Raw genomic sequence first — 25,720 nt, 5'->3', positions numbered from 1 at the left:
TGTAAATGATAAGAATATTAGCAGTTGGTGAGGAATTCTGTGACTTTATAAAGGACATGGCCACAGACGGGGAACATTGATCATGTTAGATAATGATTGGTGGATACATTTATATGAATTTACATGGAATATTTGCCAGAGAAACATCATCCAGCAGTCTACAAACTATTCAAGAAAGCATAATATACAATGCTATGAAGTTCATACACCAGCCTAAGCTTTCTTCTCCAATACTACAATTTGGAGCCTCCTCTTCCCTCACTAGAGCCAAACTTTACAAAACCTTTACAAAAGAGCCACACAGCACTGGTCAAATATCATTAACACAGTAATGCCAATACAATAGTGCCCACAGGTTTTTCCTACCAATGCAGTTTACCACAAGTGTCTCCATATAAAGTAGTGATGTCCTGATTTCCCCCTAAAAAGTAGTAATGCCCTGATTCCCCACTATAAAGTAGTAATGTCCTGATTTTACCCGTTTAAAGTAGTGATGTCCTGATTTCCCCCCTAAAAAGTATTGATGCCCTGATTTCCCTATAAAGTAGTAATGCCGAGTGTCATTTATAAAGTAATAATGCCCCCATTAGTGCCCCCATACCAATCAATGAGTGCCCCAATCAACAATATCGCCCCCTGAGGATACTGGAAGAGTTGAGAATGGCACTCACCTGAGCAGACAGCAGCAAGTCACACATCAGGGTCCAGCAAACCACTGGCTAGGGACTGCTGCCCTATGAGATAAGCATTGCAAGTAGTGCAAGACAGCAGCTTAAAAGTCTAAACCAGTATGGGGGGGTTGTTGAAGCACAACCTTATAATTATATATTTACCACATACATTGCAATCAAGAGATAAATGCACACAATAATAGTTATTTTTGACTTTTGGGAGTTGTAGTTTAAGCAGCTTGCCACAAATATATATTTTGAGACAGTGAGGGGAGTCATATGTGAGGAACGTTATGTATCCCCCAAAGTGTGCTTAGAAGAATACTGAACCGCTGGAGTGCATTGTCCACGACAGTCCACGACTGTGGTTACCGTGCAAAATAAAAGTAAGTGTGGCCTAGCCTAGGTCAAGATATATTAGAAAAACCAAAATTGGGCTTTTATTTTTGGAAAGATCTGTAGGATGGTAGTGGGACGGATTTCTTCCCTCAGTCCGGGTCTTACAAGTGGCCCATGGCCATGGTTTTCATTAACACCTGCAGTAAAGGTTTGGGTATGTCAATTTTGTGTTTGCTTTTCACATGCAGCAGAGCTGAATGTGCTGTGGTTGTATGCCTGACTGTGCCTGACTGTGTGAAGCTAACACGGGCCAGAACCAGCAACATGGACGAACACAGTGGCACTCGAGAACCTAGCAAGGGTGCAAATGCCAGCGGCACTGGACTTTATAGATTCCCTGCTGCAACCCGGATGTGAGCAATTTTATGTGTGCAGTATTTGGACAATAAAGGACGCTTACTTAACTTGCCTGGGTCACTCTCTCTCTAAATTCACTGTCGGAAACTTTGTTGCCTTACATATGGTGGAGAATGTGGGCAGTGTGATTTGAGACATACCCAGAAGAAAACTGCATGTCGGTGATTAAGCATATATAGAAATCGCAGGAACGTGGGATGTCGTCATGGACAGGAGACAGATCAAGAGTTAACAAGGATTTATTAACAGGGATACTCCACACAGGGAGTGTAAAGACACGGCGGGTATGTTAGGACGGAGGACAGGACAGGGAGTTTGCAAGGGGTAAGACAGGGATGAACGATAGTTCAGTAGGAAAAGGCAAAAACTTATCAGTCTGTAGTCTTCTTGATTGCAGCGTCTCGGTTCCCCAACGGTGGCACCGACAACAGCGGCACGTGTAGTCTTTGAGCCGCCCGGCGTAGACGGAGTTCCGGTTTCCAATGCAGGCAAGGGTCTTTGCTGGGATAAGTGGGATCCTGCTCCCATGCTTCCTTTGTACTGTGCTCAGTTCGTTGTGAGATATCGCCGGAGTGTGGGGAAGGTGACTTGACGGACAGACTTGACTGGAAGTAGGAGGGGACGATTTGTGCACTACAGACGAAGGTTGGCAATGACAGAAAGGTAACATCAGGGAAAGACAGAAAAGGGAATGCAGTACCGAAATTTGACTACAAGATGGCAGGGGGGAGTGTAGTTCAGGACTTAACATCAGCTTACGGCTATAGAAACTGCTTAGTCATGGAGGGTGGGGAGATAGGAACCCAGGAGGGGAATTCCCAGTGAGAGAGAGGATAAATAGGACTGGTTGGGGTTCCAGAGAGGCTAGTCCCGGGAGGAGCTCAACAGAGGAGGACTCAGGACAGAAGACGGAGAACGGTAAAGAGCTCGACCAGGGGACTAACTAGAGAAGACAGTCAGGGGGGTGGCCCTGACACGACGTACCGCAGGACAGACGAGGCCCCGGGGGTACCGACTGGACGACGACCTCGGGTAGATGAAGCGCTGGTGGTAGATTGGTCTAGGACAGCCCCAGCGAAAGATCCGCGAGGGACGTCATCACGACAAAAGGGAAGGTGAAAGGTACCCGGGCCTGGAAATGGAGAACTGTATAGGAAATGCGGTGCTTGGCTAAGGTCGTCAGGAGGAAGGCCAATAAACCCGGATCTGTTACAACTGACTTCTGCCTCCATCTCGTCTTTGCATCCTCCGGTCATGGAAAGCAGTAGACCACCCCCCAATCCGGCCCCCTACCACAGGAGCGCAACTCTGCTCTGCGGTCTAAACTGGTGAAGGGTTACAAACGTCTATGCAGCACTAAGGTCTCTACTTGCGGCACGTGCACTGTGTTGCTCAGTCATTGGGCACATGGCACCTAGATCTCTGTCAGCTACTGCGCGCGCTGCACTTTCCTTCTCTAAGCCGCACTCTGCTTCTCTCTGGTAGTCACTGGCACAGTGCACGTACCTCTCCCTCTCTGGTCCAAGCTGTCGGCGGCGGGAGACACTGGTCTGCGTGGCGCTGGTGCTCCCGGCCGGAGCATGCCTCTCGGTGCCTGCTGCAACACACGGCTCGGCTCTGCTCTGTGCGTACAGCTCTGCAAGGCTCCGCTTTGTTGGTATGGCTCTGTTCTGCTGGCACGGTTCTGCTCTGCTGGTTCGGCTCTGCTCTGCTGGCCCGGCTCGCTCTGCAGGCACACTAATCCTCTCAGCGCTACAGCTCCTATCCTCCTGGACGGCTGCAGCATGGCCTGTCACAGGAACGGTACACTCAGGTGGGGGAAGGGGAAACTCAGCACGCCACTCACTGCTCTCCTCTGCGCTACCCTCCACACTGCTCTGCGTCGGCACCTCACTGACCTGCTTCCACGCACTTTTTCTTTTTATGCCTCCGTCACTGCGTGCCCTTTTCAGGTCCTCCCCACCCTCCTGGGACAGCAGGAAGCCCCGTCTCACTCGGGCTTCCCCCAGGCTGCAGGGGAAGGTCCGCCTCCTCAAAGATTTCCCCTGGGAACAGAGGATGCAGTCCTTTTAGTTCCGGACCCGGCATGCAGGTACCCATGGTCCGGTCGACCTCCTTACACATACAAAAGTTACCAATCCGGCCCATCGAAAATATGGAGGCGCTATTAAAGCAGTTGGTTCTCACCCAGCAGCTGCAGTTTCAGCGACAACAGCAGGAGCAGCAGCGGCAACAGCAGGAGCTGTACCAGCAGCAAGAGTAGACTAACAGCCTGATTCTGCAACCCCGGTATGTCCTGAAGCATGGGACAAAGTTAGGTTAGCACTGAGGAAGGAGTCTGCAGGACGACATGGAAGCTTTCCTCACCGTGTTTGAAGGCACATAGGAGCGGGAAAACTTGCCAATTTCCCAGTGGGCTGAAGTGGTGGCCCCGTTAGTCATGGAAGAGGAGGCTTACATTAATTTCAGCCGGGAGGATGCCCAGAACTATGGGAAATTCAAATATGAGATCCTTGTCCAATTGGGGATTAATACTTACAGCGGAGAAAATTAGTATTTGATTGTTGGCAGCAGATTATTCAGGATACTCTACAAGCGTGTGATAACAGAGCTTCTTTATTCAGGAACAATATATGATAAGCTTAATAGATCAGAAAGAAATCATTTGTGTCTCTATCTGTGCAGCGTCTGCAGCAGGCTGCTTCTCTCATACACAGACACAAGAAAACAAACAGAAAATATAGTCACATGCTCTACCTGTGTGAGCCTCTGGGAGTTTTTTTTTGTTCTAACTTTATGAACAGCATACAAATCAAGCAACTAAACACTCATAGACAGGAATGGAGTTGTTGCACCAAACATATTCCAACATTGATACCGTTCTGTCCTCACTAAATGAAGCAGAATTCATGTAGATATACAGGCAGCTAAACCAGCAGAAGGAAAATGGGAGAACTGGAGGGAAATGGAGGCTGAAATAACCATAATGCTTTGCAAAACCTACCAGAATGCACTGCAACGGAGGGAAAAAATACAAGCATCAAAGTGAAAGTAAAATAACACAATAGCACAGGGGTTATGACTCTGGTCACTAGAGTGAGCCAAAAACACTGAAAACATTAACAAGCAGATAATAGAGGATTATAAGTCAGACAGGACAGATACACTGACGATTTTTCAAGTTTTCCCACTTAAAAAGAACGGAGATGTCTGTAATTTTTATCATAGGTACACTTTACCTGTAAGAGCCAGAATCTTTAAAAAAAAAACAAAAAAAAAACATTGTATGGTTTTTAACATAATTTGCATTTTATTGCATGAATTAAGTATTTGAAATAATAGCAAAACAGAACTTAATGTCTGGTACAGAAACCTTTATTTGCAATTACAGAGGTCATACGTTAACTGAAGTTCTTGAATAAGTTTCCACACACTGCAGCAGGGATTCTGGCCCACTACTCCATATAGATCTTCTCTAGACCTTTCACATTTCGGGGATGTCACTGGGCAACATTGAGTTTCAGCTCTCTTCAAAGATTTTCCATTGGGTTCAGGTCTGGAGACTGGCTAGGCCACTCCAGGACCTTGAAATTATTCTTATGGAACCACTCCTTTGTTTCCCTAGCTGTGTGTTTCGGGTTATTGTTATGCTGGAAGACCCAGCCACGACCCGTCTGCAATGCTCTCACTGAGGGAAGGAGGTTGTTGGCCAAAACGTGACAATACATGACTCCACCCATCTTCACTTCAATACGATGCAGTTGTCCTGTCCCCTTTGCAGAAAAGCAACCCCAAAGTTCTCCTCACCATGCTTCATGGTTGGGATGGTGTTCTTGGGGTTGTACTTATCCTTCTTCTTCCTGAAAAGATGGAGAGTGGAGTTGAAACCAAAAAGTTCTATTTTGGCCTCATCTGACCACATGACCTTCTCACATACATCCTCTGGATCATCCAGATGGTCATTGGTGAACTTTAAACAGGCCTGAACACTGAACATGTGCTGATTTGAGCAGGGGGATTTTGCGTGCCCTGCCGGATTTTAACCCATGACAGCATAGTGGGATACTAACTGTAATGTTTGAGACACTGGTCCCAGCTTTCTTCAGGTCATTGACCAGGTCCTCCCGTGTGTTTCTGACCTTTTTCACAATCATCCTTACCCCACGAGGCGAGATTTTGCATTGAGCCCCAGATCGAGAAATATTGACAATCTTCTTGTGTTTATTCTACAGTATTTTCTCTTAATTGTGTCTCCAGTTGTTGCCTTCTCACCAAGCTGCTTGTCTATTGTCCTGTAGCCCATCACAGCCTTGTGCAGATCTGCAATTTTGTTCCTGGTGTCCTCATACAGCTCTTTGGTCTTGGCCAAGGTGGAGAAGTTGGAGTGTGATTAAGTGTGTGGACAGGTGTCATATACAGGTATCAAGTTCAAACAGGTCTGTGACAGCCAGAATTCTTAGTGTTTGGTAGGTGATCAAATACTTATTCATGCAATAAAATGCTATTTATTTATTAAAAATCTTACAATGTGATTTTCTGTTTGTTTTTGTTTTTTTTAAGATTCTATCTTTCATAGTTGAAGTGTACCTACCATACAAATTGCAGATCTCTCCATTCTTTGTATTTGGGAAAACTTGCAAAATCGGCAGTGTATCAAATACCCATTTTCCCCACTGTGCGTTTGGGCACGAGTGTACCAGTGGTCTTTTGTGGAGACCCGACATGCTGGGTCTCAGGCATATGACTTGTTGCAGTTAGTAAAAAAAAATGGCTCCAGCCAGAGACATTGATCCCAGCCCAAATAGTAGAAAAGATAGCATTCGACCGGTTGGTGCGAACTCTGGCAGTTTCCAAGCAGCGCTGGGTGGGGCAAGGGACCCGGGCAATCTAGATAAGGTGGTTAGCCTGATTGAGCGTTATGTGTACGAGACTCTACCCCACTGTATCAAGCCAGGCTCTAGAAGCTCAGGAGCCTGGGAAAGGGATACGATCCTTTGATACGATGTGTCACAGCAGCGGTGACCCGGTCCGTGGCCCTGGGCGCCCAAGTATTAGGGGAGATTGAATGGTGGAATGTAGTTAATGGAATAGTTTGTGACGCCACCTGTGGTGTTCGGCAAGTGAGATGTTAAGCCGACGCTGCATGCAGATCCACTGGGACAGATGGTATGGTGCAGCAAAGATGTAAAAGCTCCCCACAGGTGAAACTGTAGTCCCAGGGCAGTGTAGATGTGGTTGGCACGAGGATGTAGCAGTGCCGGAAGGGTAGGAAGCAGACAAAGACACAGCGGGGTGCAATTTCTGTACCTTTACTTGATAAATGCAGTCCAGGGTCCTGATTACAGATGGTATTGGAGCAGGCTAGCCTGGAAGCAGCTCAGGGATTCTCTCTCAGCAGATGGGCTGTGCAGTCTCCTTCTTAGCGCCTATTTGAGTGAAGTACTCCTAGTACTGAGTTACACTGAAGTTCCTCCTAATTCTCTTCTACTAGCACTCCTCGTATGGCAGACAGCTGTAGCCGCTATTCCTTTCTTGGCTCACTCCGTGCTGTTGTGCCTCCGAGTCTTAGATGGGGTAGGGCATGTACAGCCTTCTACTCCTCTGGTGTCTGTTGCAGGACCGTTAGTATCCGTACAACCATGGAGACCAGGCTCCAGTTCATGCGCTCTCGCTGTGAGGGAGCTCTCTTTCCTCAGCTCAACCTCCAGCTTCTCTCCACATGTCTGCACACATGGACCTCCTCACACTAACTGACCACTCCTTCCTCTTGGCCCTCAGAGAGCATTCCTCCCTTCAAATCCGGTTCAGAGTCCCCCCTGCTTGCCTGGAGTGGAACTGTGTTGCATGTATAGGTTAACTGTGAGAGAGACCCTTCACTGCTTCCAAGCCTGGCATTACCCTCCCGGGAGGAAGGCAAATCCACTGATGCGGCCATATTCCTGGGGGCGCCACATTCCCCCCTAGTGCAAGTCAGCACTCCTGGGTTGAACAAAACATGAAAAACATATAAACAGTTTGACAATGTGAACAATTATAATTGTACAAGATTTGTAAAAGGGAAAAATTTACAAAAACCAAGAGCTCCAAAAATAGTCCTATGATGACAAGTCCAAGCATCAATGTCCATGGTCCATTCCTGGGCAAATGGTGAACTATATACAAGTTATTGACCACACAAGTCCTGTGGTACAATGTCCATAAAACAAAACTGGAAAATTCAAAGGAAACTCTTACAGATTACCTGTAGGCACAAAACTTGAAAACAGTTACATATATCCATACAATTTCAACATTCACATTACCTTTAGCTATATACGATATCTGATGGGTGGTATACCTTGTGTAGTACGGCTAGACCTGCGTAATGCTGGTGTAGTGTGTAATGTACTGGAAACACTACTGGTGGTTCTGCATGGCACAGGGATACTAGATTGTCTGTGAACTCTTAGACTCACCAGGGGCACAACAGGTTCACCACTGGCAGGGCGAGGGTTCTCTGGCTCCACTGCTGGTGTGGCATCTGCTGCCTGATTTTCCTGATCTTCAGGATTTTCTTGAGTCACTTCTTCCTGTGCTATCAATTGGGGAAATGTCAACACTGGCACCACTACTGCATCATTTACTTTAGTCCAATTTGCAGGGAATTCTCCAAGTATGCTGCTGACCTTTTCTTCTTCTGTGGGTTCGATGTTATCTTGTTCTTCCATTCTTTCTTTTAGCTGATCAGGGCATAATTTCAAATGATCTCTTGATATTGCTGTTGAGGTTTCTCCTCCATCTTTACTAATAAGACACACCTTGGTATTGTCAAAGTTTGAGGGTAGAATGGTGTAGGGTTCAGCTTCCCATTGGTCATCCAATTTATGCAGTCTTCTTTTCCTCTTGAGGACTTGTTCTCCTGGTGACAAGGGAACTGCAGGTGCATGCTGATTGTAGTGCCTTTCTTGCTTTTGTCTTGCCTGAGCTAAACTCTTTTCCACACATTCTTGTACTCCTCTGTACTGTTGCTGCCTCTCTGTATCCCAGTCAGCATCTGGTGATGTTACTTCAGGTGTCAGGACTCCCATGTCCAAATCAATAGGCAGTTTACCAGGCCTTGCTCTCATTAGGTAGGCTGGAGTGCAGTTGGTGGTATTCACAGGGATGTGGTTGTAGAGGTCTACCAGATCTGGCAACTTTTCTGGCCACAGATTCCTCTCCTCCAAAGGCAAGGTCTTCAGTAGGTCAATCACTACCTGGTTCATCTGTGGCGCCCCTGAGGCTCAGTCGCCACAGAGGTACTGCACCTCCTCCTGAGGTGTGGTGCCTCACCATCCAGGTAAGTTGGAGGCTCCTGACCACGCTCCAACATCTGCATCCCACATAACACAGTAGTTCAGCAAAGCCACATTGCGGCTCCCTGCTTGGAGTGTAGCAGAGCACCTTTGGTGGCTCCCTGCTTGGAACACAAAACGTGCTGGGAGGCGGGTGGAGTTAGAATACATAAAAGAGTGGGAAGGTTTAGGATTTTAGTCAGTCAGTCAGTCAGTCAGTGAGCAGAGGGAGTCGGAGAGTCATTCAGAGATGAGTGAGGACAGAAGATCCCTGGGAGAGGGATGGAGGAAGGAGGTGCTGCAGCAGACCTCAGTGACCTGGGTCTGCTTGCACGGGAAAGGAAAGGAGAAAGACATTGAACTGAAACCTGATCTTCCATGAGAAGGAGAGATTAGTATGGAACGAAGGAGTAAAAGGGAACAGAGGACGTGGGTTAGAGGAGAACCCTGCCTAGAAGTTCTAAGCGCAAGGCCAGGGCCCGGTCCCCGAGGTTGTATGGATGCTAATGGTCCTGCAGCAGACACCGGTGGAGTAGTGGGCTGTAAATGCACTACTTCCATCTAAGACTTGGGGGCACAACAGCAACTTGGATAGTTAGCCGGGACTCAGGAGTAAGGAGTCCCCGAAGCAGGCTACAGCCGTCTGCTGTACAAGTAGAGTTCTTGGGAACATCTGTCAGGAGGCACTCCAGTGTAACTCAGTACTTGGAGTACTTCACACTTAAAGGTGCTATAAGAGGAGACGTTCAGAAAGGTACATGTTGGCGGAGCGTTGGAAGGGAGCATTCCAGCTGACCTGGAGGTTGATTGAGCCTCTGACCCGGAGGACACAGTACGGAGGCAGGCACCTGTGTGTACTACAGACTGTGAGTAAAGCTTTGGAACTACAAGCCCTAGTGTCCTCCATTGATTCTTGCGCCAACACACCCAGCACTGCTACATCTGGGTACCCACTACTACACCGCTTGTGCCTCTCCTCTACCCCTACATCTACACTGCCCTGGGGCTACAGCTTCACCTGTGGGGAGCTTCACCATCTTGGCTGCAGCACACCACCAGCCCCAGAGGATCTGCACGCAGTGTCGGCTTAACATCTCACTTGCCGAACACCATAGGTGGCGTCACGAACTATTCCATTAACTACACAAAACCATTCAGTCTTCCCCTGTTAATTGGGCGCCCAGGGCCACGGACCGGGTCACCGCTGCTGTGACACATCCCGCCGACACCGGACCGGTACCGAGTACCCCACGGCCCTGGGAGGGCGACCCAACTTGGCGTCACGAACAGGATGACGAGACCCGATGCCATCGGGTTCTGTGTGCCTAAGACTTGACCGCGAACAGTCCTGGGCCTCCCCTGCCTGAATTACTATGCAACGGCAACATGGCCCACCCCCGAGGGGTTCGTATACTGGCTTGGTATGGAGGAGCTGGAAGAAGACGCCTCCCCAAGAAGGAGGAGCGGAAACCAGTGGCGGGAAAAGAGCCGAGACAGGAAGAAGAACGCCAGAACGCCATCTTGGAAGGAGAAGGGAGGAGGCCTGCGGAGCGCGAGGAGGTTATGCTGGACTTCCCCGGCGCCATCGCTGAAAGCTCCAACTCTGTGCCCGAGATGAACCGCCAGCAGCTGGAGGATGAAATCGCCCAGCTGACACGCCGCCTGCAACTGAGGCAGGAAGCACTATGGACTTTGAATCTGCAGCGCGCCCAGGAGGCGCCTACACCTGCGGTACCCACACCACCGGTACCCGCCGCTGCTGTACCGGAACTTTTCCAGGCAGACTCTGTGGAGCCTGCAACCGCTGCCATACCACCGGTAGCGTATTGTGTTCCCTCTCTGCCGCTACCACCGGAGGAGTTGTACACGGCACTGGAAGCCGTAGCGGAGGAAGAGAAGCCCCCGTCCGGACCTGACGTGGCCGCGCAGGTCCCTCCAGAGACCCCTGTGGACCCGGAGCCGCCATTAGCTCCACCGCCATTCCCGGTATCCCACAGAATGGTACCCGCTGCCACCATGCCTGCACCAGAGCAGAGGCTGCACCACCAGGAGGCCCCAGGTATGTCTGAAGCCCCTACACTTGGGAAGGCCCTGGGGTGCACCTGTGGCGCCCCTGAGGCTCAGTCGCCACAGAGGTACTGCACCTCCTCCTGAGGTGTGGTGCCCCACCATCCAGGTAAGTTGGAGGCTCCTGACCACGCTCCAACACTCGTACCCCACACAACAGAGTAGTTCAGCAAAGCCACATTGCGGCTCCTTGCTTAGAGAGTAGCAGAGCACCTTTGGTGGTTCCCTGCTTGGAACACTAAATGTGCTGGGAGGTGGGTGGAGTTGAGAATACATAAAAGAGCGGGAATGTTTAGGATTAGAGGTCAGTCTGAGAGAGGAAGCCACTCAGAGAGGAGTGAGGAAAGAAGATCCCTGGGAGAGGGATGGAGGAAGGAGGTGCTGCAGCAGACCTCAGTGACCTGGGTCTGCTGGCATGGGAAAGGAAAGAAGGAGAAAGACATTGAACTGAAACCTGATCTTCCATAAGAGAGAGAGAGATTAGTATGGAACGACGGAGTAAAAGGGAACAGAGGACGTGGGTTAGGAGAGAACCCTGCCTAGAAGTTCTAAGCGCAAGGCCGGGGCCCGGTCCCCGAGATTGTATGGATGCTAATGGTCCTGCAGCAGACACCGGTGGAGTAGTGGGCTGTAGATGCATTACTCCCATCTAAGACTTGGGGGCACAACAGCAACTTGGATAGTGAGCCGGGACTCAGGAGTAAGGAGTCCACGAAGCAGGCTACAGCTGTCTGCCGTACAAGTAGAGTTCTTGGGAACATCCGTCAGGAGGAACTCCAGTGTAACTCAGTACTAGGAGATCTTCACACTTAAAGGTGCTATAAGAGGAGACGTTCAGAAAGGTACATGTTGGCGGAGCGTTGGAAGGGAGCATTCCATCTTGCCTGGAGGTTGACTGAGTCCCTGACCCTGAGGATACAGTACGGAGGAAGGCACCTGTGTGTACTACAGACTGTGAGTAAAGCTTTGGAGCTACAAGCCCTGGTGTCCTCCATTCATTCTTGCGCCAACGCACCCAGCACCGCTACATCTGGGTACCAGCTTCTACACCGCTTGTGCCTCTCCTCTTCCCCTACATCTACACTGCCCTGGGGCTACAGCTCCACCTGTGGGGAGCTTCACCATCTTGGCTGCAACACACTACCAGCCCCAGAGGATCTGCATGCAACGTCGGCTTAACATCTCACTTGCCGAACACCACAGGTGGCATCACGAACTATTCCATTAACTACACAATACCATTCAATCTTCCCCTGTTAATTGGGCGCCCAGGGCCACGGACCGGGTCACCGCTGCTGTAACACATCCTGCCGACACCGGCCCAGTACCGAGTACCCCACGGCCCTGGGAGGGCGACCCACATCTTCTCACACATGCCATTGGTCTGTGGGTGATACGGTGTTGTCCGGATCTTCTTACAACCATACAAGTTACAGAATTCCTGGAACACTTCTGCCTCAAAGGCGGGACCTTGATCTGTAAGCACTTGTTCAGGATATCCATGTGGTCTATAGAAGTGCTGTTGAAATGCTCTGGCTGCTGTCCTGGCTGTTTGATCTTTGACAGGTACAACTACCAGGAATCTTGAGTAGTGGTCCACAATGGTAAGAGCATAAATGTAGCCTGACCGGCTTGGAACCAGCTTCACATGGTCCAGGGCTACCAACTCAAGTGGCTGTTTGGTGATGATTGGCTGTAGAGGAGCTCTCTGGCTGTTTCGATCCTTTCTGCGCAGGTTACATTGTCCACACTCCCGGCACCACCTCTCAATGGCTTTCCTCATACCAGCCCAGTAGAACCTCTCCCGGAGCAATGCTTCCAACTTCTTCCATCCGAAGTGTCCAGTTCCATTGTGGTATGCTTCCAGGACCATTGATGCCTCTCTCTTTGGGACTATCACCTGCCAAAACAGCTCATGAGTGCGGGCATTGATACTCCTCCGATACAGCTTTCCTTCATAAATGAACAGCCGGCCTCTTTCCTTCCGCAACTGCTGGGTTTCCTCAGGAGCATTCGACTCTGGGCGTAAGTCAGCTTGTGACAGTAGCTCCTTCACCAGGCGGACTGCGGGGTCATTATCCTGAGTTTCTGCCCAGTCATGATGGGGCAGTGGATTTAGGGTGACTTCTTTCAAGCCAGACCGTCTGTTTCTCACTCCTTGAGCACGTTGGGCCGCAAGTGGCCGGTGGAAGGGAGGTAACTCTATTTCTTCAAGAGCCTCAGGGTTTTCTCCTGCATCTGGCAGATTAGGCATCCTGGACAGCGCATCAGCATTGGCATTCTTGTGCCCTGCCCGGTATTTGATGGTAAACTCATTGTTAGACAGCCGAGCCATCCATTGCTGTTCCAGTGCACCAGTTTTGCAGTGTCCAAGTGAGTCAAGGGGTTGTTGTCCGTGAAGATGGGAAACTTGGCTGAAGCTAGGTAATGCTTGAACCTCTCAGTCACAGCCCAGACTATGGCGAGGAACTCCAGTTTGAAGGAACTGTAGTTTTCTGGGTTCCTTTCAGTGGGGCGAAGCTTCCTTCTAGCGTAGGAGACCACGCTTTCTTTGCCATTTTGTACCTGTGAAAGTACTGCTCCAAGTCCCACGTTGCTGGCATCAGTATACAACACAAAGGGTTTGTCATAATCTGGGTAGGCCAGAACTTCATCTCCTGTGAGAGCCATCTTCAGTCTGGTGAAGGACCTCTCCAACTCCTCAGTCCATTCAAAATGTGGAATTCTTCTGTTTGGCTTTCTTGGACTGCCCCACAAGGAGATTTTGCATAGGAGTGGCTATTTAAGTGAAGCCCTTGATGAACCTTCGGTAGTAGCCTACCAACCGAAGAAATTGGCGTACTTCATGGAGGTTGCTGGGCTTCGGCCAATCCCGGATGACTGTGACCTTGTCAAGGGTCCGGTGCCACACCTTCTGCACTCACTACATGACCGAGGTACTGAACCTTGGGCTTCAGGAGGTGGCATTTGGAAGGCTTCACCTTCAGGCCAAAGTTGGACAAGGCTTCAAACACTTCAGCCAGGTGCTCCAGATGGTCTTCATAAGTCTTGGAGAAAACAATGACATCATCAAGGTACAACAGGACTGTCTCAAAGTTCATGTGTCCCAGGCAGCACTCCATCAGCCGTTGAAATGTTCCTGGGGCGGTGCAGAGCCCAAATGGCATATAATTGAACTCACAGAGATCCATTGCGGTGGTAAATGCTGTTTTCTCCTTGTCTGCCTCTGCCACGGGAACCTGCCAATACCCACCAGTGAGATCCAAGGTGGAAAAGTAGTTAGCAGTTTTAAGTGCAGCTAATGACTCTTCAATTCTTGGTAATGGGTAGGCATCTTTATGTGTAATGCTGTTAATTTTCCTGTAATCAACACACATTCTCATGGTACCATCCTTTTTCTTTACAAAAACTATTGGAGCTGCCCAGGGGCTACAACTGTCTCTGATGACCCCTGCTTCCCTCATCTCTCTCAACATACCTTTGGCACATTGGTATTGTGTTGGGGGTATAGGCCGGTACCTTTCTTTTATGGGTGGATGATCTCCAGTGAGGATATGATGTTGAACCTTTTTTTGCCTCCCCAAAATCTAGTGGGTGTATACTGAATACCCGCTCATATTCTTGTGTCACTCTGTAAACCCCATATTTCTGGTATGAAGGTGTAGAGTCAGTCCCCACCTGCAGTTGCTGGCACCACTCCGCCATCTGCTTCACAGAGCCATTTTCCTCCACCTGATCGGATGAGACCAAAGGCTCTGCTGCCTGCAAAGAGTTGTTATTAACAGTGAGCAGCTTAGCAACTGTGGCGTACAGAGGTATTGTGGCCTCCTCCCCACAATTCAAAAGGCGTACAGGTACTCTCCCTTTACGTACATCAACCACCCCTCTGTCTGTCAGGACCGTGGGTCTGCTATCAGAATATACTGGTTCTACCAATGCCTGGCAATCCTTCCCTCTGAGGCCTATGGCTGCCCGACACCAAATCAACATTTCACATCTGGGGGGTATTGCAATGGGGAAAGCATCACTCACTCTGACACTACCAATTTCTCCACCAGAGAGTTCCACCTGTTGTTTTTGCATCAGGGCCTTGATCTCCTTCTGCAGGACTCATTGTTCACTGGAACCAGCAGTCTCAGCCACCTGTTGCAACACGACAAACCCTCGGAAAGACAATTTTCAATTACATTTGTACCAAGAGTCATCATGGGATTACATTCACGTCGATCAATCTCCACAACTATCAGACCTTGAGATTTTAACTCCACCCTCCCCATTTTAACAGTAATTTCTTTACATCCCACTTGTGGTAAAGACTGACCATTACTGGCAACTACTGTTAGTTCATCAGTTGGGCCACAGGTGAGTTCAGAGTCAGCTCAATACCGCTTGTAGAGGATATAGGGCATAGTGGTCACTTAGGAGCCAGTGTCCAGCAAAGCGTTCATGGGGATGCCGTCAATCACCACAGGAAGGACTGGTCTCCCTCCAACATACTTGGCTTGCTAGTTCCTTGGGCCTTGTGGTCCTACTCCTGGTGGTTGGCCCTCTGCCCCAGAGGTTGCTCGTTTAAACGACAAAATCTTGCAAGATGACCTGCCTTGTAGCAGCGACGACAGATGGGACGTCCTGGTCCTGGTCATAGCGGTCGTTGTTCCTTCCTCGGAGTGGCGGGGTTCTCCTCTTCCCGAGCCACGGGACATCCTCTGGACTGGAAGCAAGCTGGATCTTCTCTTTGGAGGACACCTGCAGGGACTGCACGGTTTTAGTAAGTGCAGCCATACCTCTGGTCAACTCCTGGACCTAAAGACGTAGCTCCTCAGTTGGATCGTTATCCAGAGTCTGTGCATCAGCCTCCACAGGGATGGAATGAAAAGATGTTGCTTCCTGATGGTAGGTGATCGCTGGGTGCTTAGGGGGAGCTGGACGGCTGTCAGTTGATTCCTGCAGGACCCGAATAGCCCTGTCCTTAAAATCAGAAAAGTCCAGATCAGGGTTTTGCAGGGTTATGATGCGCAACTGTCCTCTGTGGGTACTGGATAGGAGTCCTTCAATGAACTGCTCATTTAACAGTTTATCTTCCTCCTTCACACTGTCAGGATCAACTTGCTTAACTGCTCGAAGCACCTCCTGCAGGTTAAGAGCATAGTCCCTTATACTGTCCTGCGTTCACTGCTTACATCCAAAGAATCGCATCTTGATTTCAGCTGCAGGGTGGGTGTCAAAGGTGCTCCTCAGCTTGGCTAGAATCTTTTTAACAGTCTCTTTGTCAGTGTCCTGCCAGGCTTTCACCTCTCTCTGTGCTGCTGTGGCGCCCCTGAGGCTCAGTCGCCACAGAGGTACTGCGCCTTCTCCTAAGGTGTAGTGCTCCACCATCCAGGTAAGGTGGGAACTTCTTTCCATGCTCCAACACTCGCACCCCACACAACAGGGTAGTTCTGCACAACCACATTGCGGCTCAGTGCTTAGAGAGTAGCAGAGCACCTCTGGTAGTTCCTTGCATGGAACACTGGATGTGCTGGGAGGTGGGTGGAGTTTAGATATATAAAAGAGTGGGAAAGTGTAGGATTAAGGGTTCAGTCTGACAGAAGGTCAGCGAGGAAGGAAGCCACTCGGGAGGAGTGGGGATCCCTGGAAGAAGGGATGGCGGAAGGCGTGCTGCAGCTGCCTCAGTGATCTGAGCCAGCTGGCACAGGAAAGGAACAGAAGGAGAAAGACATAGAACTGCAACCTAAGCTTCCATAAGATAGAGAAGGATCAGTATGGAACGAAGGAGTAGGAGAACAGAGAGGAGACGTGTGTTGGAAGAGGAACCCTGCCTATAGGTTCTCAGCACCGGGGCCCGGTCCCCGAGGTTGTATGGACACTTATGGTTCTGCAGCAGACACTGGTGGAGTAGTTGGCTGTAAATGCACTACTCCCAACTAAGACTTGGGGGACAACAGCAATTGAATAGAGAGCCAGGACTCCGGAGAAAGGGGTCCCCGAGAGAGGCTACAGCTGTCTGCCATACGAGTAGAATTGTTAGGAACATCTGACAGGAGGAACTTCAGAGTACCACGGTACTGGAGATCTTCACACCTTAAGGCGCAATAGAGGAGTCGTTCAGGAAAGGTACATGTTGGCGGAGTGTTGGAGAGGAGCTTTCCATCTGGCCTGGAGGTTGGCTGAGTCTCTGACCCAGAGGACACGGCCCGCAGGCAGGCACCCTTGTGTACCGCAGACTGTGAGTAAAGCTTTGGAACTGCAAGCCTCGGTGTCCTCCATTCATTCTTGCGCCAACCCACTCAGCACCGCTACATCTGGGTATCATCTTTTACACTGCCTGCGCCTTTCCACAACCATCACAACTACACTGCCCTGGGACATCAACCCTGCCTGTGTAGGGCTATACCATCACTGCTGCACCACACCATCTGTCCCAGAGGATCTGTCTGCAGCATCGGCTTAACACCTCCCTTGCCGAGCACCACAGGTGGCGTCACAAACTATTCCATTCCATTAACTACATATTCATTCCGCCATTGACTTGGGCGCCCAGGGCCACGGTCCGGGTCGCTGCTGCTGTGACACGTCCCCCTGACACCGGCCCGGTACTGAGTACCCCACAGCCCTGGGAGGGCGACCCCCTGCACCCGTTAGCTGTCCAATAAGGATGTTCACTTTCTGGCTTTCAGACAGAGGGTATACTTTAAACAAAATGCACAGTCTCTCTTTAAATTCACTCAGGGTATGTGACTCACCCGAGTATTGCGGTAGCCAGGCCGCTCCCAGAAGGTAGGGCATAGACAGCGGCATTTCGGGAACCGCTGCGGCGGGTGCTACTCCTTGTGGCGCTAAGGGGTGGGCGGCGGCGTCCGCCGCTGCATTGTTGCTTGGCACAGACATTCTCTTCCCCCCCTAGTTAACGTTAGCCGGGGGGTTGAGTGAGCTTCCCGGCGGCCGCTTCGCAGGCCTGATGCTCCGGGCTCTAGGCCTCAGCTCCTTCCCTTTCTTGTGGGCTGTCCTCTCTTCCCGCGCGGCACTTCACTTCTTCGCGCTCTGCAGCAGGCTCCACCCATGAAGGCCTGCCCCTTTTTCTTCCCGCGCGCGTCAAGCAGAGCGGCAATGGCGGCAATTGGCGCCAATTTCACACACTGTCTTTTACACAAGCACAGTCGATGGCACACAGGACCAGTGACATTATACACAGGAGCTCTGTATATACTGTCAGTGTACAGGTAATACAGAGATCACCAGTGATATTATACACAGGAGTTCTGTATATAGTGTCAGTGTACAGGTAATACAGTGATCACCAGTGACATTATACACATGAGTGTTATGATGAGTCACCGAAGGAGGAAAAAACAAAATACCAGCTAAGTCCAGAAAAAAACAGAGAGGTTGGCAGCTATCGGATTGCAGACCCCTGAACCTATCCACAACAACTAGCAGTAGCCGTGGGGGGTTCCTACGGTGCCCTAGACCCCTCTATCTCAGCCGGAGAACTATATAGCCTAAAGACAGAAAGGGGAAAAACTAAACTGCCCCAGAGCAGACCCCAAAGTAAAGGCAGCTCCCAACATATAATGACGGTGAAGCAAGATGAAAACACTAACACAGATAGAAAGATAGGTTGAGCAAATGATGGGGCCCAAGCTAGCTACATAGGACAGGATAGGAAAGCTGCTGTCTGCCATCCGCAAAAACCCTATAAAAATGAGCCAACCGACTGATAGGAAAAACAGACCCTGAAGTCGCTAGGCTTCAAAAAACTATATCAGCACTCAGGTATATTCTGAAGACAGAGCAAAAAATCAACAGATCAGAGACAAAAATGGAATACAGCTCACCCCCGGCCGGGGATGGCAGAACTCCCAAAAAACAAGGCAAAACAAAAAACAAAACTGAAGAGTACAAAGCAGAGCAGAAAAACTTAGCTTTGAGATGCAGGAATCAGACTGGTCTCCAAGAATCCATCAGGAAAATCACCAGCCAGGAAGAAGGGCGTCGGCAGCCTTATATCCAGTCCTCAATTCCAGCCACCCAGTCATCATCTAGCTGCCCAGGTGTCTGATAATCAGCCTCACTACCTTCCTTCACCAGAGGAGGGAGTTCATCAGACCTCAATAATGAAGGGAAAAATGAACTCACAACACATGAGCTCTGCATATAGTGTTAGTGTACAGTTAATACAGTGATCACTGGTGATATTATACACAGGAGCTCTGTATATAGTGTCAGTGTGCAGGTAATTCAGTGATCACCAGTGACATTATATACAGGAGCTCTGTATATAGTGTCAGTGTACAGGTAATACAGTGATCACCAGTGACATTACAGTATACATATAATAGTGATCACCAGTGCCATTATACAGAGAAGCTCTGCACATGGGCCCCATATAATGTTCTATACAGTATAATGGACCTTTATAATGCTCCATACAGGAAAATTGGCCCATATAATACTCCATACAGTATAATGGGCCCCACAATATGCTCCATACAGTATAATGTGCCCATATAATGCTACTGTCACGTCGCCGTCAGACACAGGGCCTGCTGTTCCTGCCTCGGCCACTGGGAGGCGCCGGACTGTCACATCGCCATCAGATACAGGGACTGCTGTTCCTGCCTCGGCCACTGGGAGGCGCTGGACTGTCATGTCGCCGCCAGATACAGGGACTGCTGTACCGGTCTGAACCACTGACGATTTTGTACCTCTGCCGCCCTCCTGGTTTACGACTCTGACCTTGACCTGGTTTTTGATGCTGCGACTGCCTAACGATTTTGTACCTCTGCCTCTTTCCCGGTTTATGACTCTGACCTTGGCCTGGATTTGACTCTGCTACTGTCTGCAGTTTTTGTACCTCTGCTGACCGCCTGGTTTAGACTTGGATTCCTGACTACGCTTTTGGTCCCGTTTTTTAACCCCTTTCTGGCGACCGTCCTGCTCTGGTCCGCTGCTCTTATTCAGACAGCTACCTCCTGGGCTCTGCTGTAAATCCAGATCCCTATATAGGGGTAAAGGGTATCGGGGTTGCTCGAGGTGCTGTCTTACTAAAGCCCAGACTCGCAGACGGACGTCACAGCTACATGCAGCATAATGGGCCCCATATAATGGGCCCATATAATGCTCCATACAGTATAACAGTCCCATATAATAACTGATACAGTATAGTGTGCCCCATATAATGCTCCATACTTTATAATGGGCCCCATATAATGCTCCATACAGTATATATGAAGTATATGCTCCATGTGATGTCTATATAATAGACATCACATAGTGCTTCATATAGTATACAATGGCCCCATATAATGCTCCATATAGTATATTGGCCCCATGTAATGCTACATACAGTATAATAGTCTCATATAATGCTACATATAGTATAATAGCCCCATATATTGCTCCATACAGTATCATGTCCTCATATAGTGCTCCATACAGTTTAATGGCCCATATCATGCTCCATACAGTATAAAGGCCCCATATATTGCTCCATACAGTATAATTGCCCCATATAATGCTCCACACAGTATATAATGGGGCCCATATAGTGCTTTATACAGTTTAATGGGCCCCATATATTGCTCCATACAGTATAATGGCTCATATAACGCTCCATACAGTATAATGGGTCCATATAATGCAACATGCAGCATAATGGGCCCCATATAATAACTCATATAGTATAGTGTGCCCCATAAAATGCTCCATGCTTTATAATGACCCCATATAATGCTCCATACAGTATAACAGGCACCACATAGTGCTTCATATAGTATACAATGGCCCCATATAATGCTACATACAGTACAATAGTCTCATATAATGCTCCATACAGTATAATAGCCCCATATATTGCTCCATACAGTATCTCGGCCCCATATCATGCTCCATACAGTATAAAGGCCCCATATATTGCTCCATAGCGTATAATTGCCTCATATAATGCTCCACACAGTATATAATAGGGCCCATATAGTGCTTCATACAGTATAATGGGCACCATATATTGCTCCATACAGTATAATGACCTCATATAATGCTCCATACAGTATAATAGGCCCATATAACGCTTCATACAGTATAATGGGGCCCATATATTGCTTCTTACAGTATGATGGGCCCATATAATGCTTCACACAGTATGATGGGCAGAATTCTCTATACAGTATAATGGGGCCATGTATTGCTCCATACAGTATAATGCTCCATATAGTTTAATGGGCCGCATATAATGTTTCGTACTGTATAATGGTCCCATATAACATTCCATACAGTATATTGGCCCCATGTAATGCTTCATACAGTATAATGGGCCCCATTTCATGCTCCATGCAGTATAATAATATTTATTTTTATATGGCGCTAACATATTCCACAGCGCTTTACAGTTTGCACACATTATAATCACTGTCCCCGATGGGGCTCATAATCTAAATTCCCTATCAGTACGTCTTTGGAATGTGGGAGGAAACCAGAGTACCAGGAGGAAACCCACGCTAACACGGGGAGAACATACAAACTCCTTGCAGATGTTGTCCTTGGTGGGATTTGAACCCAGGACTCCAGCGCAGCAAGGCTGCAGTGCTATCCACTGAGCCACCGTGCTGCCATGGACCCATGTATTGCTTCTTACAGTATAATGGCCCAATATAATGCTCCACACAGTATGTAATAGGTCCCATATATTGCGCCATACAATATAATGGGCCACATATAATGCTCTGTAAGTAAGAAAATCAAATATTCATGTTTCCCGTTACCCGCAGATCTGATCTGCTCAGTGACTTCTGACTCTCTGCACTGTTCAGGACAGAGGGCGTAAAGCTGTGATGTCATTGCGACCTCTATCCTGAGACGTCATAGACGCCGAAGACACAGCAGCTGCTAGAATGAAGAGAGGTGAGTATTTCAGAGGGGGAGCCCTGTGGCAGTGGAGGCACCGGGCTCCCCTGGCTCATAGGCACCATAGCGTGCCCGTGTCTCCGACAGCGAGTACCCCCTTGTTCATACAGGACCCCGACACTTACCCTGGCCCGCCAGGCTGTGACGCCGGCCCAGGTCATTGCGGCAGATCAGGTCTGCATGCACGCTTCCTGCCTGCATTTTTAAAGGGGTCGTGCCTCTATAAACTTGTTTGGCTTTTTTCCTTCTCGCTCTTGGGCCCAATGGGCATTTCATCTGTACCCTGCCAGGCCAGTCCGACTTTGATGATGGGAGGCTCAGAAATTAGTGCAGCAGAATACGGAAAAATTCTCAGAAATGCCAGGTCGGACATCTGTGATCCAGTATGACATTGTCACTGAGCCTCAGATAAGGGTGCGAATGAATCATCCCATGTGCCAGAGGCTCGGAGACAAGCCGACTCAGATGAGATAAAGAAGATGCTCTAGTTAGGAGTCTTTGAGGAGTCCAGGAGTGAGTGGGCTAGTCCAATTGTACTGATTCTAAAGCCAGACGGATCGTTACAGTTCTGTAACGATTTTTGTAAATTGAATGAGGTGTCGAAATTTGACCTTTATCCAATGTCCCAGGTGTACGAGATGATTGAGCTCCTGGGTCAGGCCCAGTACTTCATGAAGCTCAATCTAACCAAGGGTTACTGGCATGTGTCTCTGACAGAGTCGGCCAAAGAAAAGACCACCTTCGTTACCCCGCAGGATCTCTATCACTGTCATCTTGCCTTTTTGGTTACATTAGACACCAGCCACATTTCAGAGGCTAATGGACATAGTGTTAGAACCCCATCAGATGTAAATGTGGCGCCCCTGAGGCTCGGTCGCCACAGAGGTACTGCACCTCCTCCTGAGGTGTGGTGCCCCACCATCCAGGTAAGGTGGAAACTCCTGACCACGCTCCAACACCTGCACCCCACACCACAAAGTAGTGTAGCAAAGCACCTTCGGCGGCTCCCTGCTTGGAGTATAGCAAAGCACCCATTGGTGGCTCCCTGCTTGGAACACGAAACGTGCTGGGAGGTGGGTGGAGTTAGATTACTTTTCAAGGAGCGGGAAGAGTTTGAGTTAGTGAGTCAGTAGTTGGTTGGAGAGAGAAGAAGATCCCTAGAGAGAGGGATAGATGGATGGAAGTGCTGCAGCAGATCCCAGTGATCTGGGTCATAGAATCATAGAATCGTAGAGTTGGAAGGGACCTCCTGGGCCATCTGGTCCAACCCCCTGCTCAAAGCAGGATTCGCTAAATCATCCCAGTCAGATGTCTGTCCAGCCTCTGTTTGAAGACTTCCATTGAAGGAGAACTCACCACTTCTCGTGGCAGCCTGTTCCACTCATTGATCACTCTAACTGTCAAAAAGTTTTTTCTAATATCTAATCTGTGTCTCCTCCCATTCAGTTTCATCCCATTGCTTCTAGTCTTTCCTTGTGCAAATGTGAATAAAGTTAATCCTTCTACAATGTGACAGCCCTTTAGATATTTGTAGACAGCTATTAAGTCTCCTCTCAGTCTTCTCTTTTGCAAACTAAACATTCCCAAATCCTGCAACCTTTCCTCATAAGACAGGGTTTGCAGACCGGTCACCATTCTGGTCGCTCTTTTCTGAACTTGCTCCAGTTTGTTGATGTCTTTTTTAAAATGTGGTGCCCAAAACTGGACACAATATTCCAGATGAGGTCTGACCAAAGAGGAGTAGAGGGAAATAATGACTTCACGTGATCTAGACTGTATGCTTCTGTTAATACATCCTAGAATTGCATTTGCCTTTTTTGCTGCTGCATCACACTGTTGACTCATATTCAGTCTGTGATCTATTAGTATACCCAAGTCTTTTTCACATGTGCTGTCACTTAGCCCTATTCCTCCCATTCTGTATATGCCTTTTTCATTTTTATTGCCCAGATGTAGTACTTTGCATTTCTCCCTGTTAAAAACCATTCTGTTAGTTGCTGCCCACTTCTCCAGTTTATTTATATCTTTTTGAATCCTCTCTCTCTTCTCTAGTATTAGCTATCCCTCCTAGCTTTGTGTCATCAGCAAATTTAATCAGTTTACCCTCAATTCTTTCATCTAAATCGTTGATAAAGATGTTGAACAATACAGGGTCTGCTGGTGCGGGAAAGGGAGAAAGAGAGCAACATAGACTGAAAGCTTGACTCTCCATAGAAAGAAAGGATTAGTACGGAACGTGAGGAGTAAAAGAGAACAGAGGACGTGGGTGAGAAGAAAACCCTTCCTAGAAGTTCTAAGCGCAAGGCCGGGGCCCGGTCTCCGAGGTTGTACGGATACTAATGGTCCTGCAGCAGACACTGGAGGAATAGAAGTAGTGACCACTTTATTCCCACACAAGACTTGGGGGCACAACAGCAACTGGATAGTGAGCCGGGACTTAGTAGCAAGGAGTCCCCGAAGTAGGCTACAGCTGTCTGCCATACAAGTGGAGTTCATAGGAACATCAGACAGGAGGAACTCCAGTGTAACTCAGTACTAGGAGTACTTCATCTAAAAGCACTAAAGGAAGAGACGTTCAGAAAGGCACAAGTTGGCGGAGTGTTGGAAAGGAGTATTCCATCTGGCCTGGGGGTTGACTGAGTCCCAGACCCGGAGGACACGGCACGGAAGCGGGCACCTGTTTGTACAACAGACTGTGAGTAAAGCTTTGGAACTACATGCCCTGGTGTCCTCCACTTATTCCCGCGTCATCCTGCCCGGCACTGCTACATGCCCTGCGCCTGACACTACCCCACCTAAGTGTCACCATACCTACTCTGCCCTGGGACAACAGCCCTACCTGTGGAGGGCTATACCATCACTGCTGCACCACACCATCTGTCCCAGAGGATCTGTCTGCAGTGTCGGCCTAACATCTACATTGCCGAACACCACAGGTGGCGTTACGACTTATTCATTCACACTGAACATTTACAATGGGTGCCCAGGGCCACGGGCCAGGTCACAGCTACCATGACAACTTTCATTGAGATCCACCAGGCCCGGTACAGAGTACACCACAGCCCTGGGTGTGAGGGGCGTCCCATAAACATCTGCATACTGAGATGATGGTGGATTCTCTCAGAACCGTGGGCTTCACGGTAAATCCCCCAAAATATGCAATAAGTCTTGAGGAAACCCAGTATTTGGGGTACATGCTTGACAGTGGGATTTTAAAACCCCAAATAAAATTGAAGCCATTCAAAACTGGCCCTAGCCTATTACAACAAAACAGGTGAGAGAGTTCCTTGATGACATTGGATATTTTCGACGGTTTATACATATTTTGCTGGGCGACGGCACTCCTGACCGATCTCTTAATGGAACGGAAATCGTTCATGGTCTGGTGGAATCCTCAGGCAGAGGACGCCTTCCAGTCCATGAAGTTGGCGCTGTGCGGACAGCCTATCCTAATCAATTCAAACTTTAGGCATGGATTTATGGTGCAAACGGTTGCCTCTAAGGCAGGGCTAGGAGCGGTTCTGTTACTAGAGGTGAACAGAGAAGAACATTTACCTGCTTGAGCAGGGACCTCACAACGGCATAGAAAAATGATAGCATAGCAGAGAGGGAGTGCTTGACCATTAAGTGGGTCTCGTATTCCCTATGTTATTATATGCTGGGGTGACAGTTCCGACTGGTGACAGATCACTCAGCCCTAGTCTGGATGAGAAATGCTAAGGAGAGGAATGCTCGGCTCACCAGATGCTTTCTGTCCTTGCAAAATGGTAGTTTTTCGGTGGAATATCGAGCAGGGAAGTCGCAAGGGAATGCGGATGCCCTGTGATGGGTGGACTAGGGACGGGCTCAGGATGAGGGGTATAGCAACAATCAGCAGACACGTACCAAGATTAGATAATATAATATAAATATTTTTTTACTAACCAGTTTATAAAAACAAAGGAAATGATGGTAAGTCAACAGTGTATAAGTAACATACAATGATAGCAGTTCCTCTTAATAACACTGACT

The sequence above is a fragment of the Dendrobates tinctorius genome, unplaced genomic scaffold (genome assembly GCF_039654945.1).
Source record: "Dendrobates tinctorius isolate UK_male_01 unplaced genomic scaffold, ASM3965494v1 ptg000021l, whole genome shotgun sequence".
Lineage (NCBI taxonomy): Eukaryota > Metazoa > Chordata > Amphibia > Anura > Dendrobatidae > Dendrobates > Dendrobates tinctorius.
Note: the sequence above shows the minus strand (reverse complement) of the source record.